Source organism: Melitaea cinxia, chromosome 22 (genome assembly GCF_905220565.1).
Source record: "Melitaea cinxia chromosome 22, ilMelCinx1.1, whole genome shotgun sequence".
Lineage (NCBI taxonomy): Eukaryota > Metazoa > Arthropoda > Insecta > Lepidoptera > Nymphalidae > Melitaea > Melitaea cinxia.
In genome coordinates, this window is record NC_059415.1 from 9,330,678 (window position 1) to 9,340,599 (window position 9,922).

Genomic DNA, 9,922 nt, shown 5'->3' on the forward strand with positions numbered 1-9,922 from the left:
AGATTGAAATCATGAACGCCAGTATAGTACAGGCCAATACCATCCCAAATAGTGTTTTTATTATATTGTACTATACAAGTGTATACCAGGGTACTTAAATAAATGACTGTTACATCTTTTAAGTTCTCTATTACACATAAGTATATATTTTATTAAAGTATCAAAGTAATTTTAACAATAAATCAAGTAACAATGAATGGAGTAGGGTGAACACTATAATATAGTATGTGTGTAGTTACGACGCTTATATAATATATTATATGCATGAAGCGTTAGGGACGTCGCAGTCTGTTCTCCGAACTTCAGCCAATGAATGAAATATGAAATTTACCGTGAAGTTGGACTATAAGGCTTGCTACAAACATGTTACGTCTAATTTGTGACATGAACACATGTTAAGTGAGTAATATACTGTTACGAAAATTTACAATTACTATACCTTTCAATTATGTTCTAACCTTTGCACATTTACAATAAAAAAAAAAGATATTGTAACAGAAAAATTCCGTCAGCTTCAGACCACCTCTAACTGTACTAGGCAGTCACAGGTCTGTCTCTTTGTAGTTTGATTAATAAATCACCTGTAGTATAAGCACGATTATAAAGCCCGTGGATGTTGATTTTAAATTAAAAAAAAAACTTTGTAAATTGCTATTTCACATTAACAGTATTGTAAACTGTTTTATTCTTCACATCACATCAGCCTTTCGCAGTCCACTACTGGACATATGCTTCCACAAGTTCACGCCAAAAATGGGCAGGCAGGTTGGTGACCGCAGGCCCAGGCCTGCGGTCACCAACAACGCCAGCTTTGTCGCACCGAAAACGCTGCCGACAAAGCCAGCTTTGTCGCACCGAAAACGCTGCTGCCCATCTTTGACCTGTGTATTTCAAAGCCAGCAGTTGGATGGTTATCCGCCATCGGTTGGCTTTTTAAGTTCCAAGGTAGTAGTGGAACTGTGTTATCCCTTAGTCGCCTCTTAGGACACTCACGGGAAGAAAGGGGGTGGCTATATTCTTTAATGCCGTAACCACATAGCATAATTGTAATCTTAAATATAGGTAACCCCACTTTCTATCGGCAATCTTAACTACTCTGTCACATTTACCAAAGATATTCATCTGAACCAAAATATTAAACTAATTAGTACTACCAACTTATTTACTAATCGACTACCGGAAAAGTCAAAAGAAGGATCTATGGGGATGTGTATGTACGTATGTATGTTCATCTATTCTCTGGTTTCCTGATCTAATAGTATTAAACAATGTACTGGAATTTACAGAAAATAATGTTTATGAATTCAGATTATAAATTCCGGCTGTTTGTAGTTAGCCTAAACGATGAAGTGGAGTGCAATTACAGGTCAAGTTACGTAACATCCCCGTATCACAGTTGGCATGACTATAGCTGATAAATTTCCAACACTCGACTAATAATCTAATTTGACTTCTGCAAGTACGATTGGAGTATTTTGTCGCAATATATAATATAAACTTATAAGGTATTAAAAATATAATATTTTTTTCTATCTGTACATGAAAAAACCTACCGTGAAAAGACTTATAAATTTCCAATAAATTGACACCCCAAGCACGAATTCTACCTTTTACCATCGAAACTGTTCAAAGTCATAAAGTAGTCAGTGCCACAACTGTATTTTTCTTTTTTTAACTAACTTCCTCAGGAGGTTCCTCAATTCAACTGTATATATATATATATATATATATATATATATATATATATATATATATATATATATATATATATATATATATTTTTTTAATATATATTCGCGGATAACTTCGTCGTATATGAACTGATTTTGCTGATTCTTTTTTGTTGGAAAGGAGATATCATAAAAGCGGTACCGTGATAAGAAAACCACGATCTTATGAAACCTTCGAAAATCATAGTGGCGACTAGTGCGTTTGTTCATTTTTTTCGTCTGCTTACTTTGTATTTCTTGTCAATGTAACTGAAGTCGGTTTTTTCATTTGCAAGCAAATCAAATTATTAATAAAAATGCTATATTTGAAATCATAATAAAATACCATTATCAATATCTTTTCTACATGAGAATTGATTGATCTGTTTGGTAAGTTTTTAATATTTGGTGTCCTAATTAACAAGACTGCCCGTCGCATCCTTCTAATATTAATATAAACTTAAAGCATTAAGCATTTTTATCAATATAATTATTTTTTGTAATTTGTGTATGGAATAAAATCATTTATTGCTAATTTATAAGGAAAAAGAACTTATTGAAAGATTCGTGCAGTATGTCGTGTAATCTGGAATATCATCCAAATACAAGCCTTCTATGTTACATTGGTAAAATTAATCGTGGTAGTGCATACAATCGAAAGGAAAAACATGATTGAAATGTATCCATTGTGTCGCGATTTGCAATTCTATTGAAAAATGAAGTGTGTATTGATCGTGCAGCCATCTGCGTCAAGGCCAGCGCTTTATCAAAAGCTGCGTCTTTATGGCAAGAAGAAAAATGTCATGTCAATATGAAATGAACCCTTTTAAACGACATGTCGAAAATGCTGTCAGCTGCACGAATAATATAAACGTATCTGTGTGTGTGACTGAAAGTAGCATATAGGTGTGTGATATACACATTTGAATGTGTGTGCGTGTGTGTGCGATGTATGTACGTATACATGAATGGCGTAGGTGTGTGTATAGCGTGTAAGTGTGAGAGACGATTAAATATTAGGCTTGTGTTACAGTTATGATGGATTATATGCCGTTCGCGATGCATGAAGATTGAGCAGCGTAGTTAATAATATGTACATCAAATTAGCATAACAGAATTTTAGACGGATTCTCTTAAATGGTTTAGGACCTTAAGAGGATTTAGCAATTTTTGATTTTTAGTAATTACGTCATAAATTGACACACTATTTCTCGAATGTAATGTGTTTAAATTATTACACTAAATTGTTTTTGTAACATTGTGATGTAAAATCACTTAGCTCTAACCTTAACTCGAATATAGCGTTACTACCAAAACGCTGCACCGCAGCGGATTGACGGATAATTTCGAACACTATAATAAACAAAGTAATATAAATGTAACTACTTGATACCATAAAAGTTACTGAACCTAATCCACACGAAGTTAATTTTCTCCCTTCTACATAGCAACGATACATCAAAATATACCACCCCAGTGTTATAAATACACTTATTGATGTTCTAATTTCATAAAGTTCGACTACAATTTACTTTATGTACAACTGAAGCAATTATGATATACTAGCTTCATTTCCCGGTTTCACTCGCGTAATTTCCGATCCCTATGTAATACTCTTGATATCTAGCTATCTGCGTATCACGTTTCAATAAAATCCGTTCAGCAGTTTTTGCGTGAAAGACTAACAAACATTGATCCATGCCTTCATCCTTAAAAATTGTCGCATTTATGATATTAGTTGAACTTTGATTTGTGTTGAAAAATGTCACTGATATTTTCTTTTAGCTGATTAGTGTTCTGATTTAACAAAACTTGTTGTTAAATAAAAAGAAACTAATAAGTACTTCATACAAAGTAACAATAATATCTCAAAGTTGCTTTCATTTGTTTTAATTTGAAACATACAAGTGTAATATATTTTTAAAATGAAAAATTTAATTGTCTCGAAATTCAAACCCTTTTCAATAACTAAGTAGTTGCTAATTGAATAACAAAGGTCTTGCCGTCATAGGTGTAAGTAAAATGGTAAAAAAGTATAAGTGTAAAACCGACTTCAATTACATCGACAAGTAATACAACGTAAGTAAACAAAAAAAAAAGTAACAAAAACACTAGTCGTCACTACGACTTTCGAGGGTTCCCCTCGATTTCTCTGTGATGCCATCATTAGAGCGTGGTTCATAAACGACGAAGTTACCCGCGAACATACATAATATGGTGAACATATATATATATATATACCTCATATCGACCACGGCGGAATTTATATATTCCTCAATTCGACCGTATATATATATATATATATATATATATATATATATATATATATACGGTCGAATTGAGGAACCTCCTCCTTTTTTGAAGTCGGTTAAAAATGACTACATCCAAAACGGCAGCGAATCATTTTAACTCTCTCTTCTATTAATCCTTCAATATTTACTAAAAATACCGAGCTGAGCTCGGTCACCCAGGTAGGTGTATATATATATACAGTCGAATTGAGAAACCTCCTCGTCGATTAAAAATAAATTATTAATAAAAAAGTGTGTGCAATTCACACATGGCTGCAGTGAAACTTCTGAAAAGTCGTAGGAAGGTAGGTCGTTGCCATTTGTTCTATCGACAATGATTATAGTCTTGTGAAAAACGTCGTAAGCTCATCATGATGCATTTTAAATTAATTTATTATTTTTATATTTGTAAATATTACTCTGTGAAACTCTATAATAATAAAAAAACTGTAAGCACGTAGGCAGTTACGCGTGCAAAATATAAGCTGTGTCACGGAAGCAGAGCAGAAACTACTAATAACCAATCTGATAAGCCTCAAAAAAGTTCGCCAATAAAAACGAGAAGGGCCAGTATCTTTTGATTACTTGCGCTTAAAAAATTGTGGAAACTATTAATCTTAACATAGTTTACTTGTCTCCCTTACTCCGGATTTCCTCAGCCGCTGTGGCGCCTTCTGTGCCCTTGACCTTACTAAAAACATTCTAAGAAATGACACTCAAGTACTAGGTAGAGTAGGATTTCAAGTTAGTTTTAAAAAGTGCTTTGAATCATCTTTGTATATAGCCTTATATTATTTTATCAATTATAGTTAGTGAGAAGAAACGGCAAAAAGCTCGACGGTTACTCTTTTTACAACCATCAATAGTATATACATAATAATATCATACACTTATACGTTTATACGCTCACACTTCAGCCTAACACAGTCTGCTGGACATCCCAAAAAACTCCCAAATATACCCAAGCGACGAACAATATATTTTTAAAATCACCATTTACATTTTTTCGTATTACAACAGCGTACGTAAAATCTCTCTGATCTGGTAAAATTAGACCGGAACGATGATATCGGGGAACACAAGCGGGATGAGTTTTGACGGTAAAACTCGCGATTATCAAACGATAAACACGCAAGCGAGATTATGGAGTGCGCGATAAACATCGTATACGGCGATATATGGCGAATAACTGTCCGTGAGGGCGGGAAGCGAATGTACCGGCGCAATAACGCGGGATTTGTGTTTTGTTTTAGAAATGACGATGAGGGTAATGACGGTAATTTGTGGCAACGATTTTATTTTACCTAACGGATATTTTGAGTAATTTTCATGGATATTAAGCTATATTAATCGTTTTCAAATTATACATTTATATACAAATCTGTTGTATATATATCATGTTAAGCTGTTAACTGTTAATAATTATAAGATTGATATATAGGTTTGATATATATTTGTATAATCCATACATACGTTTGCGTCAGTTAGAAATATTATAACAATTATACATGCAATATTTACGATTATAAATATAAACTAGCTGACCCGGTAAACGTTGTTTTGCCATATATATATATATATATATATATATATATATATATATATATATATCCAGCCTCCTTATAACTTAGGGGTATGAAGAATAGGTGGCGAATGCTAGCGCGACCCCATCTCGCCCCACCCAGGCGGATGACTGCTAACACGTGGTGGTTTTTAGTCAGTAGGAGTCTGACATAACCCTCTGGCGCCCCCGCGCTGGAAGGTATCCATGATTGATTTACCCCACGTAAAAAAAAAGGTGTATGAAGAATAGATGTTGGATACTCAGACCTACCCGATATACACACAAAATTTCAAAAAAAATGGCCCAGCCGTTTCGGAATAGTTTGGTAACAAGCACCATTATATATATTAGAATAATATACATTCACTTCTACAAATTATTATTTATAAAGCTTAAAAACAATTTTAGATAGGTTTTTCAAATATATAATCAGAGGACCAACTAAAATATGGTTTAACAAATTTAAGTGTTTGATAATAATTCTGAATCGTTTGATATAAACTTGCAAACTATTCGTTTGGACAACGTTAGCATAACACAGAAAGGAGCTAACAAGAAACCCGGTAGATTCTCATTGAAACTCATTTCAGAACAATATTCTCGGACATAAATCAATTTGGATACCCCACGAGTCATGTTGCATTACCTCATCGTCGTTTTCATCCCTAATATTGTCTTGAACAGGTTAAAATTTATCTTTTACAAAAAGTATGTCACATTGAAGGTAGGATATTAATTCAATGGTTTAGGATTGTTGCAGTTTCTACATTAATTTTGTAAAAATATACCAGTATGTTATAAAGCTTAACATTAGAAAGCATTGTTTAGGTGTGAATTACAATATATGTCATGCTACGATTTATCTTAAGATGAAAAATAGCCGTATTTCTTTGTATTTCTTTGAATTTGTTTTGAGCTACTATAATAAAAATCAGAATAAATCTAATGAAACAAATGATCAAGCTATTTCTGTTCCATCATACATCGATAAAGATTTTCTTTCTTAATTTTTTATTTCTCCTACATGTAGAAAAAGGACTATAGCCCGCAGCGGTATGTTTACAGCCAAGTAAACTGTCAATAAATTTTGCACGTAAAAATTTTAAATCAAAAAAAGCAAAATTATTACTACTTCTAGCGACCCGCCTCGGCTTCGCACAGTTGAAAAAACTATAAGTGCTCTTCTACTATATTATGCATGTATTATACATATATACCTTCCTCTAGAATCACTCTATTCACCTAAGAGAACAACATCCAAATACATTGCGTAGTTTTAAGGATCTAAGCAAACAGACAGCGGTAAGCGAATTTGTTTTATACTCTGTAATAATAACCTACAAAACTAGCGCGGTTAAAACTACACAGTCACCATTTTAACAAAATACAAACGGTACTCTGTAATAATATTCAAACGATTTTTTACCAAGAGTTTTTCAACTGTATCGAGTGAACTGAGCTAGAAAGCTTCTTGAGCCGACTGCAGTGAATAGACGAGTGGTGCACTGAGTGTAGTCGATTGATTTGTTCTTCGAAAGATTGATTCGATTAGTCGCCGGTCCGACTAGTCTTCGTCTGCTTTATTTTTTTATGGCTAGCCCGTTGGCACTTTGTAGTGGCCCTGATTTCTGGGTTGCGGATTCGATTACCGCCTGAGTCTGGGAGTAATATGTGTATTTATATCGCTTCAGCCAGTTATAACCCACTACAGGGCATAGGCCTCTTTCGCCATGTAGGAGAAGGATCAGAGTTTGCGCTGCTCCAATGCGGGACAACACACATACATAAATATAATATATATATATATATATATATATATATATATATATATATATATATATATATATATATATGTATATATATATATATATATATATATATATATATATATATATATATATATATATATATACGGTCGAATTGAGTAACCTCCTCCTTTTTTGAAGTCGGTTAAAAATATATATAAAACTAACAAATATAATTTTAAGCAAGTCACAAAGGTCACATATAATGTACGATTACGTCCTACCTCGAAGACATACAGAAATGTATTCATCAGTACGACGAAATTCTCCTGTTCCATTTACAAATAACGTAAAACAGAGTTCGTAATATAGCACATGTCATAACTGTGTATGATAAGGATCGCTATCCACTGCGATCAACAGACGTTAAGATAAAAAGATAAATTTATGAAAAATACTTTTTTACTATTAATCATCTGTATTATCAACTAATGTCATAAAAATCAAAACAGTGTGCTCGCAATAGCACCGCATAGCTGAAAATAACTGGTAAATAATGCTATTATATAGTACTGTTTTAAAGTAGTGATGTTTTCTTGGATGAGTAGCGATTCCGATGCTATAACTAATACACACTTTTACTCAAATTAAAAATATTTGAATTTCTTTTAATTTAAAAGAATTATTATTTCCAATAAAAAGATAATGCAAACTTATTGCAATATGAAACCACATATTACAGAACAGTAAACAATAAACTTCAATATTACAGACAAATAAAGAAAATTAAATCCAATTTAAAAAAAAATCAGAAAATTTATCTTCTACTAGAATCTAGTATTTAAAAATATATATCAGCCATAATATCTTATATAAGCACGTAGATTTCATTTTATATCTCCCCTTAAATTGTTTTCCCAATCTTTTAACAGAACCTTTAAAAACGTCGTAGGAACACATACTTTTCCGTTAAAAGCCTGACGCCTTGTGTTGCCACTACTGGTGACATGAGAGCTGGTTTATTTTTACTAGAGAATCGAAATTGCGATTTAACAAGAAAACGTTCCTAGAATTCTTACCACAATTCCGTAGAATTTGTACAGTAATTACTTTTCTAATTCAGTTTAGTTTTAAGTTTTTTTTATTTTTTTCTGTACTATTAAGTATATATAATAAATTTTATTTGAAATGTCACTATCGATACCTGGTTTAAATTCTAAATGGTACTGGTAAAATTTTAAAGACAAAATTTCCAAAGTATCCATATATAAGATATTGACGTCTGTTATTTTTTTTTTTTTTATGAAATTCTGAAACCTCTACATCGACACAAAGCAAATTATTTGCAGTTAATTATCATAGTACATGACGCCGGTTATTCTCCTTAATTAAAAAAAAGATCTTTACTCTTTTTATCTAGAAATAGACCCAAAATGACTAAGACACAAGTTAGAAAAAAAAGTGTGTATGTCAACTCTGACGCACGACTGGTGTTAAGTCCTTCAGATTGACTGTCTAAATAGGCACAAAAAGGCTTACTAGTCTAAGAAAAAGATTCATACTATTCGGTTCCGATAGATGGCGTTACGAGAAACATAACGATGTCAATCGTTCAGTAGATTTCACTCCTCATATGTTTCATACCGGGGCCTTATATGCAAATTGATTCTTAAGAAGTAAACTAAAAAAGGGAAATCTGGTTTGTATCTAATTCGCTTCTTGCATATTTACTAATTCATGGCATCATGTTAACCTCGCACTTTTTAAAAGAAAGACATCACGCTGCCCCATTGCACGATATTATGTAACCTAAATGTCAAAAATAACTAAGCTCGTATTACATCGTTATGATAATTTACCCATATATGCATTAATGATCGTATCGTGCAACATAGTACAAAGTTTGGTGGTCCTCAAACCTAAAAAGGTAAATGGATTCGCGTCAAACCCACTCACAGAGTGTTTCGCCAAATCTTAAACATGCGCTAAAACGTTGGAATCATTCTCACGAGTCGTGTTAGCACGTTATGAATGTGTTGTTTTAATGTACTCCGCAACGTTTTTAGAAGCCTTGAGTGATGTCAGTTTGTGATTTCAGTTGTTAAATAAAATTTTCTCGAAGATTTAACTTGCTTTTTCAGGCTGAGATTGAGTTATAAGTCTTTTTCCATAAAAGAGGTAAATCTTTATTGCCATAAATAATTTTACAATAGTTGAACTTATCTCTAAAAGAGAATTCTACCAATTAAACCATGCTAATGAAATATGATGTGAACGCGTGGTAAATTACCTTGTTACCCAACCATACCTATGTAGGAGCTACTTACTTTGTTTACTTTTTTATTATTTTAAGCTCTACTTAAGGATTACTATGTTCAATCTTTTCCTACTTGCCATTGTTTCTACATTTCACTTCCAAATTTTGACTTGCAGCTATAAAATTATGGATTTATAATATCGATATAAAGAATTACTACACACAAACTAAAAATCCAAAAAGGCGCTAAATTGAAAATATTTTCTTTTTCTTCTTATTTCATTAACTTAAGTGTTGATGTTTATGGACGGAAAAACAAAATTTTATCATTACATGATGTTTTAAAAAACTTAAAA